The sequence below is a fragment of the Oncorhynchus kisutch genome, linkage group LG18 (assembly GCF_002021735.2).
Source record: "Oncorhynchus kisutch isolate 150728-3 linkage group LG18, Okis_V2, whole genome shotgun sequence".
Taxonomy (NCBI): Eukaryota; Metazoa; Chordata; class Actinopteri; order Salmoniformes; family Salmonidae; genus Oncorhynchus; species Oncorhynchus kisutch.
The window spans coordinates 67,983,122-67,993,048 of record NC_034191.2 but is presented as its reverse complement, the minus strand read 5'-3'; the positions used below and the strand labels follow the sequence as shown (position 1 = coordinate 67,993,048).

At 42.7% G+C, this 9,927-nt stretch overlaps 1 long non-coding RNA gene across 1 annotated transcript; it reads left to right on the top strand.

Annotated features, from left to right (window-relative positions):
- The first annotated feature begins 3,959 nt into the window (after positions 1 to 3,959).
- Positions 3,960 to 5,563, top strand: LOC109909668 (uncharacterized). The gene is made up of 2 exons (XR_004204035.1): positions 3,960 to 4,897; positions 5,068 to 5,563. It is a non-coding gene; the product is annotated as an uncharacterized LOC109909668 (long non-coding RNA).
- The last annotated feature ends 4,364 nt before the right edge of the window (positions 5,564 to 9,927 follow it).

The window sequence follows — 9,927 nt, the reverse complement described above, 5'->3', positions numbered from 1 at the left end:
TGGGCCGCGGCTTTTGTGGAGCGATGGGTAACGCTGCTTCGAGTGTGGCTGTTGTCGATGTGTTCCTGGTTCGAGCCCAGGTAGGGGCGAGGAGAAGGGACGAAAGCTATACTGTTACACTGGCAATACTATAGTGCCTATAAGATCATCCAATAGTCAAAGGTATATGAAATACATATGGTATAGAGAGAAATAGTCCTATAAATACTATATTAACTACAACCTAAAACCTCTTACCTTGGAATATTGAAGTCTCATGAACCACCAACCACCATATGTTCTCATGTTCTGAACAAGGAACTCAAACGTTAGCTTTTTTACATGGCACATATTGCACTTTTACTTCTCCAACACTTGGTTTTTGCATTATTTAAACCAAATTGAACATGTTTCATTATTTATTTGAGGCTAAATGGATTTTTATTGATGTATTATATTAAGTTAAAATAAGTGTTCATTCAGTATTGTTGTAATTGTCATTATTACAAATACATTTTTAAAAATCTGCAGATTAATCGGTATCAGCTTTTTTTGGTCCTCCAATAACCGGTATCGGTATTGGCATTGAAAAATCATAATCGGTCGACCTCTAGTCCATATGCCCGATTCTGTTGGACCAAACCTGAAATGCAAATAGCGAGTTGAAACCGTTTGTCATAGAGGAATAAGTGATCACCCATCTTTGTTGTTGTGAGTGATAGGGGGAGGGGCTTGGGTGAAAGGGGAAAATTGAAATCTGTCCAAAATAAGCACAATGCGCTTATTTTGAACCTTAACTTGTCACCTGCCTTCCCGCCATTGGGAAAACGACTCACATAGGGAGTTAGGGCGGAGACATGAGCATTATATACTGATTTCTGGTGTAAATGGGAAGCTATTCAGACCGCTTTTTAAAATGTTGTTACGGTACAGCCTTATTCTAAAATTGATGAAGTAGTTTTTCCCCTCTCAATCTACACACAATACCCCATAATGACAAAGCAAAAACAGTTTTTTTTTTTTTAATTGGTGATGTATAACTTAAAAAAATATATATATATCACATTTACTTAAGTATTCATCCCCTTTACTCAGTACTTTGTTTAAGCACCTTTGGCAGTGATTACAGCCTTGACTCTTCTCGGGTATGACACTACATTTCTCCGTTCATCTTTCCCTCGATCCTGACAAGTCTCCCAGTCCCTGCCGCTGAAAAACATCCACACAGCATGCTTCACCGTAGTGATGGTGCCAGGATTCCTCCAGACGTGGCATTCAGGCTGAAGAGTTCAATCTTGGTTTCATCAGACCAGAGAATCTTGTTTCTCTGGTCTGAGAGTCCTTTAGGTGCCTTTTGGCAAATTCCAAGTAGGCTGTCATGTGCCTTTTACTGAGGAGTTGCGTCCGTCTGGCAACTCTACCAAGTATTCCTGATTTGGTGGAGTGCTGCAGAGATGATTGTCCTCCCATTTCCACAGAGGAACTCTGTCAGAGTGACCATCAGGTTCTTGGTCACCTCCCTGACCAAGGCCCTTCTCCTCCGATTGCTCAGTTTGGCCGGGCAGCCAGCTCAAGGAATGATGGATGCCACTTAGTTGGTGGGGACCTTCGATGCTGCAGAAATGTTTCAGTACCCTTCCCCAGATCTGTGCCTCGACACAATCGTTTGCATCCTGTAGCTCCAACTCCAAAAAGTTCTGGGACACTGTGAAGTCCATGGAGAACAAGAGCACCTCCTCCCAGCTGCCCACTGCACTGAGGCTAGGTAACACGGTCACCACTGATAAATCCATGATTATCGAAAACTTCAATAAGCAATAAGCAATAAGGCCAACAGCTCCGCCCCCCCCCGCAGCTCCTCGCCCAAGCCTCTCCAGGTTCTCCTTTACCCAAATCCAGATAGCAGATGTTCTGAAAGAGCTGCAAAACCTGGACCCGTACAAATCAGCTGGGCTTGACAATCTGGACCCTCTATTTCTGAAACTATCTGCCACCATTGTCGCAACCCCTATTACCAGCCTGTTCAACCTCTCTTTCATCTCGTCTGAGATCCCCAAGGATTGGAAAGCTGCCGCAGTCATCCCCCTCTTCAAAGGGGGAGACACCCTGGACCCAAACTGTTACAGACCTATATCCATCCTGCCCTGCCTATCTAAGGTCTTCGAAAGCCAAGTCAACAAACAGGTCACTGACCATCTCGAATCCCACCGTACCTTCTCCGCTGTGCAATCTGGTTTCCGAGCCGGTCATGGGTGCACCTCAGCCACACTCAAGGTACTAAACGACATCATAACCGCCATCGATAAAAGACAGTACTGTGCAGCCGTCTTCATCGACCTTGCCAAGGCTTTCGACTCTGTCAATCACCATATTCTTATCGGCAGACTCAGTAGCCTCGGTTTTTCGGATGACTGCCTTGCCTGGTTCACCAATTACTTTGCAGACAGAGTTCAGTGTGTCAAATCGGAGGGCATGCTGTCCGGTCCTCTGGCAGTCTCTATGGGGGTGCCACAGGGTTCAATTCTCGGGCCGACTCTTTTCTCTGTGTATATCAATGATGTTGCTCTTGCTGCGGGCGATTCCCTGATCCACCTCTACGCAGACGACACCATTCTATATACTTTCGGCCCGTCATTGGACACTGTGCTATCTAACCTCCAAACAAGCTTCAATGCCATACAACACTCCTTCCGTGGCCTCCAACTGCTCTTAAACGCTAGTAAAACCAAATGCATGCTTTTCAACCGGTCGCTGCCTGCACCTGCATGCCCGACTAGCATCACCACCCTGGATGGTTCCGACCTAGAATATGTGGACGTCTATAAGTACCTAGGTGTCTGGCTAGACTGCAAACTCTCCTTCCAGACTCATATCAAACATCTCCAATCGAAAATCAAATCAAGAGTCGGCTTTCTATTCCGCAACAAAGCCTCCTTCACTCAAGCCGCCAAGCTTACCCTAGTAAAACTGACTATCCTACCGATCCTCGACTTCGGCGATGTCATCTACAAAATGGCTTCCAACACTCAGCAAACTGGATGCAGTCTATCACAGTGCCATCCGTTTTGTCACTAAAGCACCTTATACCACCCACCACTGCGACTTGTATGCTCTAGTCGGCTGGCCCTCGCTACATATTCTTCGCCAGACCCACTGGCTCCAGGTCATCTACAAGTCTATGCTAGGTAAAGCTCCGCCTTATCTCAGCTCACTGGTCACGATGGCAACACCCATCCGTAGCACGCGCTCCAGCAGGTGTATCTCACTGATCATCCCTAAAGCCAACACCTCATTTGGCCGCCTTTCGTTCCAGTACTCTGCTGCCTGTGACTGGAACGAATTGCAAAAATCGCTGAAGTTGGAGACTTTCATCTCCCTCACCAACTTCAAACATCAGCTATCTGAGCAGCTAACCGATCGCTGCAGCTGTACATAGTCTATTGGTAAATAGCCCACCCTTTTCACCTACCTCATCCCCATACTGTTTTTATTTATTTACTTTTCTGCTCTTCTGCACACCAATATCTCTACCTGTACATGACCATCTGATCTTTTATCACTCCAGTGTTAATCTGCAAAATTGTAATTATTTGCCTACCTCCTCATGCCTTTTGCACACATTGTATATAGACCCCCCCTTTGTTTTCTACTGTGTTATTGACTTGTTAATTGTTTACTCCATGTGTAACTCTTTGTTGTATGCTCACACTGCTATGCTTTATCTTGGCCAGGTCGCAGTTGCAAATGAGAACTTGTTCTCAACTAGCCTACCTGGTTAAATAAAGGTGAAATAAAAAATTTTAAAAATAAAATAAAATCGTGTCTCGGAGCTCTACGGACAATTCCTTTGACCTCGTGGCTTGGTTTTTGCTCTGACATGCACTGTCAACTGTGGGACTCTATATAGACGTGTGTGCCTTTCCAAATCATGTCCAATCAATTTAATTTACCACATGTGGACTCCAATCACGTTGTAGAAAGATCTCAAGGACGATCAATGGAAACAGGACGCACCTGAGCTCAATTTTGAGTCTCATAGCAAAGGGTCTGAATACTTCTTGTTTTTTGTGCAGAAATGTCTAAAATCTGTTTTTGCTTTGTCATTATGGGCTATTGTGTGTAGATTGATAATTCATTCAAATATTGAATCCATCTGAGAATAAGGCTGTAACGTAACAAAATGTGGAAAAAGTCAAGGGTCTGAATACTTTCCGAATGCAGTGTATATCGCCCAGCCCTATAATGCAGTCAAGATGCTCTCAATGGTGCAGCTGTTTAACTTTGAGGATCCGAGGGCCCATGTCAAATCTTTTCAGCCTCCTGAGGGGGAAGGCGTTGTTTTGCCCTCTTTGACATCTGTGTTGGTGTATGGGTACCGTGATCAATCCTTAGTGATGTGGACACCGTGGAACTTTAAGCTCTCGACCTGCTCCACTACAGCTTGTCGACGTGAATGAGGGCGTGCTCGGCCCTACGTTTTCTGTAGTCCATGATTAGCTCCTTTGTCTTGCTGACGTTGAGGGAGAGAATCATTAGCTGAAGCAGAAGAAACAGACTGTGGTCAAGAGCGCCAAGAAGGGGGTTCACACTGGACCTGACCCACCCTGTGGAGTACAGCATCCTGGACTCTGCCAACTTCGTAAGTTACCGGCACCGCTTCACCGGACACCATAGGGCTACTGCCCATGGTCTTCATCATTAAACAGGCTAGGGATATTATGCTTTATCATTGTGTAATGTTTGTCTAACTCTGTGTGTGGATTATGGTAACATTCCCTAGCTGACTAGAGTTCCCTTCCCTAGTCACTGCTCTTTCCAACAGGAAACCTTTCTCAACGAGAGGGTAAAGGTCAATGGCAAGACAGGAAATCTGGCAAATCTAGTCAAGATCCACGTCACAGAACCAGCTTTCCAAGAGGTAAGCTATTGGTGTCAATAGTCTACTACTACTAATAACTCCATTGGGTGTGCCTTTTTTAACTAGGAGTAGGTTTGAGGAACTCCCCGGCCTCAACCCTTTAGGACAGGTCTGAGGTGTACTCCTCCCCTTCTTTGACATCAAACTCCTCCTCTCCCATTGGTCCACAGGTACCTGAAGAAGAACAATCTAGAAGAAAAAGAAACGCACACCTATAAAGACGAGGTGCTGGCTAGCGGAGTAGAAACTTGAAAATAAAACAGAGTCGCACACTCAGGGTACCCTGATGAAGACAGCTTGGCTGTCGAAACGTTGGTATTAAATTGTTGCATCTGAGCTCCTAGAGTGTGCGACTCTTTTATTTTCACCTGAAGAAGAACAACCTCCATGATTGGTTGAGAGTCATGTTGGCAGACAAGGAGACTTACGAGCTGAGATACTTCCAGATCAGCCAGGAAGAGGACAATGATGAGTAGAGCCAAGCTCCGCCCACCTGCCCCAGCATGCAGGACTGGAGACTGGCCAGTCCGTCACACTTGTCACTTGTTTGTGAGAGGGAAAGTCTTCTGTGAGAGACATTTGTATTTGTCAGTTGATATACTGTAAACTTCAGTGTGTCATCATGTCTCTAGTTTTGATGGGAGAATAAATTAGATCAACAAAACAGCCCTGGTGTGTTCTGCTTGAATATTTTGTGGGTGCATGACTGTTTCAATGAAGTATGAAGTTCAGTGAGAAATGATTTTCACAGAACTTCTCAGATGACTATCATAGGTGTAATTCCCAGTATGTCCACCTGATGTCACCAGACGCTGTGTTACTGCATCCTGCCCTGCTGTTATATTGTTATAGTCATCTGAGATGGTATAGTAGTGCGAATCAGGACCGCTAATGGCAATGCTGGCTAAACTGGAAGGTTTACAATGTAAAATAAATAACCTCACTGCTGCTCTACTCTATGAAGATGGAGTATGTGATTATCATACTATAAGCAGAGCACAAACCCTACCATACCATCTTTGCTTTACCTGACCCCAGTGTAGATGCTTTCAGTTCACTATAACTCAAACAAATCTTTCTAACCAGCAAACTGTTTGTAGCAGCACTCTGTATAAGGTATGTTGAACTGAGTCCGATTCAGAACCGCAGGTGGTTTTCCTGTTGTCCCATTGCTGCCAAGATACTTTTGTATATAGTGTATGTAGACACCCTTTCAAATTAGCACACAGCCATGCAGTCACCATAGACAAACATTGGCACTAGAATGGCCTTACTGAAGAGCTCAGTGACTTTCGACGTGGCACTGTCATAGGATGCCACCTTTCCGAGAAATCAGTTTGCCAATTTCAGCCCTGCTAGTGCTGTTATGATGACGTGGAAAAGTATAAGAGTAGCAACGGCTCAGCCGCAAAGTGGTAGGCCACACAAGCTCACAGAACGGGACCGCTGAAGCATGAAGCGCATAAAAATGGCAACACTCACTACTGAGTTCCTGGAAGCGACGTCAGCACAATAACTGTTTGTCGGAGCTTCATGAAATGGGTTTCCATGGCCGAGCAACCGAACACAAGCCTTAGATCACCATGCGCAATGCCAAGCGTCGGCTGGAGTGGTGTAAAGCTCGCTTGGACTCTGGAGCAGTGGAAATGCGTTCTCTGGAGTGATGAATCACGCTTCACCATCTGGCAGTCCAACGGACGAATCTGGGTTTGGTTAATGCCAGGAGAACGCTATGTGCCCCCATGCATAATGTCAACTGTAAATTTTACAGAAGAAATAATGGTCTGGGACAGTTTTTTATGGTTCGGGCTAAGCCCCTTGGTTCCAGTGTAGGGAAATCTTAACTCTACAGGACAATGATATTCTAGAAGATTCTGTGCTTCCAACTTTGTGGCACCGGTTTTGGGAAGGCCCTTTCCTGTTTCAACATGACAATGTCTCTGTCCACAAAGCCATACAGAAATGGTTTGTCGATGTGGAAGAACTTGATTGACCTGCACAGAGCCCTGAACTCAACCCTATCGAACATCTTTGGGATGAATTGGAACGCCGACTGCGAGCCAGGCCAAATCGCCCAACATCATTGCCCGACCTCACTAATGCTCTTGTGGCTGAATGGAAGCAAGTCCCCGCAGCAACGTTCCAACATCTAGTGGAAAGCCTTCCCAGAAGAGTGGAGGCTGTTATACAGCAAAGGGGCGACCAATTAATGCTCATGGTTTTTGGCCATGTAGTTTATGATCTGGACAAAACGGTGAGAAGCTCCCCTTCTCCGTTCCTCTTCACTATGTGGTAGCAGTTAGCTCCTCTATCCTTTATAGTGTTCGATATGTTATATTGGCAGTGAATTTTATTAAGTTGTTATGTTATATAATCGTCTACCTTGGCTGATGTGTCAGAATGTCAGTAAATGCTTTATATTCCCAGGAGCAGAGCAATGTTTTCCTGGGACTGATCCCACCCTTTCATCTGTGAGAGTGTGTATATGTGCGTGTGTACATGTGTTAGTGATCTTTGTCGTGTTGGAGACTAGTGTGTGGAGCCGTTCACAGTAACAGCTTGTTTTGAGGCGACCTGGGTTCGATACCTGGTTAGTTGTGGATGCATGGGTGTATCTGGTCCTGCTTCCCACTCGCTGATCTGCTCTCTCATCTGCTGTGGATAAAACACACCACCTCAGGAATGACCATTTCACCCTGCAACTTCCCACTAGCGTGTGTCCATCTGTAATAGTGAAAGTCTACACACCCCTTGTGTAACAGAGTAAGAACCTATATCTGTTGTATTTGTGGAAGATTGCCCAAATTAGTTAGTTTCACAAATTAAATTAATGTTATTGAGTTCCTGTTAAAATATATCTATAGTTTAATTTATTTATATTGACATGTTTAATTAATGCGTAATTGACTAACATCCTGTGGTTGGTTGACGATATTGCACCCCATCTTCTCTTATTTTTGCGCACCATTTTCTGGAATTAATGGTAGATCGGAAGTCCTTCTCCACTCCTTGCCCAGTTAAAAGCAATTAAAAAATATATATAATTCCGTCTAAACTGTCAGGATTTGTATTAACAAATGTACAACGTATTAACATGTAGTTTGTCATAATGGGAAAGTGTATTTTGGTTTTAACCGTGTTTTCATGCTAACTTGTTAGCTATGCTAGCGCTCGTCCTGTTAGATATGTCAGAAATATTAGAGACCGGAGGAGTTATAAATCCCAGTTGCAAATTAATGGAGGAACAACGTATAACGTCCCACCCAGCAGACTGTCGACCAATCGCCTTCACGTAGTCATTCGGCGTTACGTAATCCATTTTCAAAGTCAGGGTACGAGTTGAATAACTTGCCTATTCTACTCGAATGTACGTAATATCACGATTCCAAAGACATACAATATTGCAGATAGAAAGTTAATTATGTGACATTTTTTGAAAATATTAGTAATGTTGTACTTATTGTCGACGAAATTCATTGTAATGTTGGGTTTTTGATCTAGCGCCCTCCTTGTCCCAGAATGCACCGCGTGGCCCATTGAGGTAGCATGTGCAACGTACACAATGGGCGTTAATACGATTCCAGCGGAGTTCCCCATCTCTTCAAAAGTATTTCGGGCCATGCACACTGTTAGCTTTGCATGTTTCCTGCTCACCAGACGTGCTACCTTTACCCAGACCAGCTGTTTCGACTCTCTGTCAACCTGTTTCTCTCTCTCACTGGCTGCAGTCCAAATACGTTATTTTTACCTTATTTTTGTATCTCTCTCGCTCTCTCCCACTACCGCACCTACTGTTACGACCTCAGAATCACAGATAGAGCAACGAGACAACTAAATGAGACAGATATTTCACCAGATGTGCCTTATTTAAAAGTGATGTTGTTTCAGTCCCATATGTCATGTCTTTCTGGAATGGCCTTTTAAGTAATATTAATTGGAAAAACGTTTGGTCTCTCTCTCTGAAGTTTCTTCTAACTAATACGTTTAAATAAGTTTCTTATAAATTAATTCCACAAGTGCTACCATACTAAACATTTTCTTGAAAAGTTCAAACAAAAATACACATGGATGTTTCTTGTACCTTCTGTAATGAACAACCGGAGACTGCTTTTATTTTTTTATTTTGGTATTGCTCTTATACCCGGAAGCTGTGGCAAGATACAGTATCTGTAGATTGTTTTAGATCATACACATGCACATTTTTTTTTAAATCTTTAAAAATGTGATGTTCGTTTTTTGTTTTTTACAAAGTATAGTTAAGTATATGCAAAGCCTTTCTTCTTAATCAATCTCATAGTTATTTTAGCTAAATTCCATATTATAAATGTAAATGAAATAAACCTCAGTTTATTTTTTTTGAGAATGAAATGGAACAATATATAAACAATTTCTTCTCATAACAAAAAAGCAATCAAAACTTTGAATGTTTTACATTTTTACAAGGTCTTTATATAATGTATTGTCTTTATTCCCCTGTTTGTATAATCTGTTGTGTACTCTGTTTGTTTTTGTATATGATATATTTTGAATTGATTTACAAAAAATTATTATAATAATAATTCAACGGATTTGTAAATGAGAAGCATCCAGTTGGTGTTTCCATTCACTACTAGTGATGGGCATTCCGGCTCTTTTCAGTTAGCCGGCTCGTTCAGCTCAGCTCACCAAAAAGAGACTGCACTTTTGGCTCCCAAATGGCTCTTTAAAAAATATATGTTTTGTATTTTTTTCAAGTCAAACAGTTTGCAATAGTTTTTCTATGATTGGTGTTAAAACAATTCCAATTAAATTATTAAGTGAAATAATACTCTACCTTAACCACAATGTATTTATGAAAAATTATGTTTGCTATGAAAAAGAATGCTATTAAATATTTGCATTTAAAGTATAACTTTTTAATGTAAAGAATAACTGTCTCGTACAGTTGTTGAACAATTGATTTTGAAAGGGTTTTCCTGCTTGGAATTGTGTACATTGGATTTAGGCTCTCGCATCTTTGGTTCATTGGTTGACACTGCGTGTCTGATTAA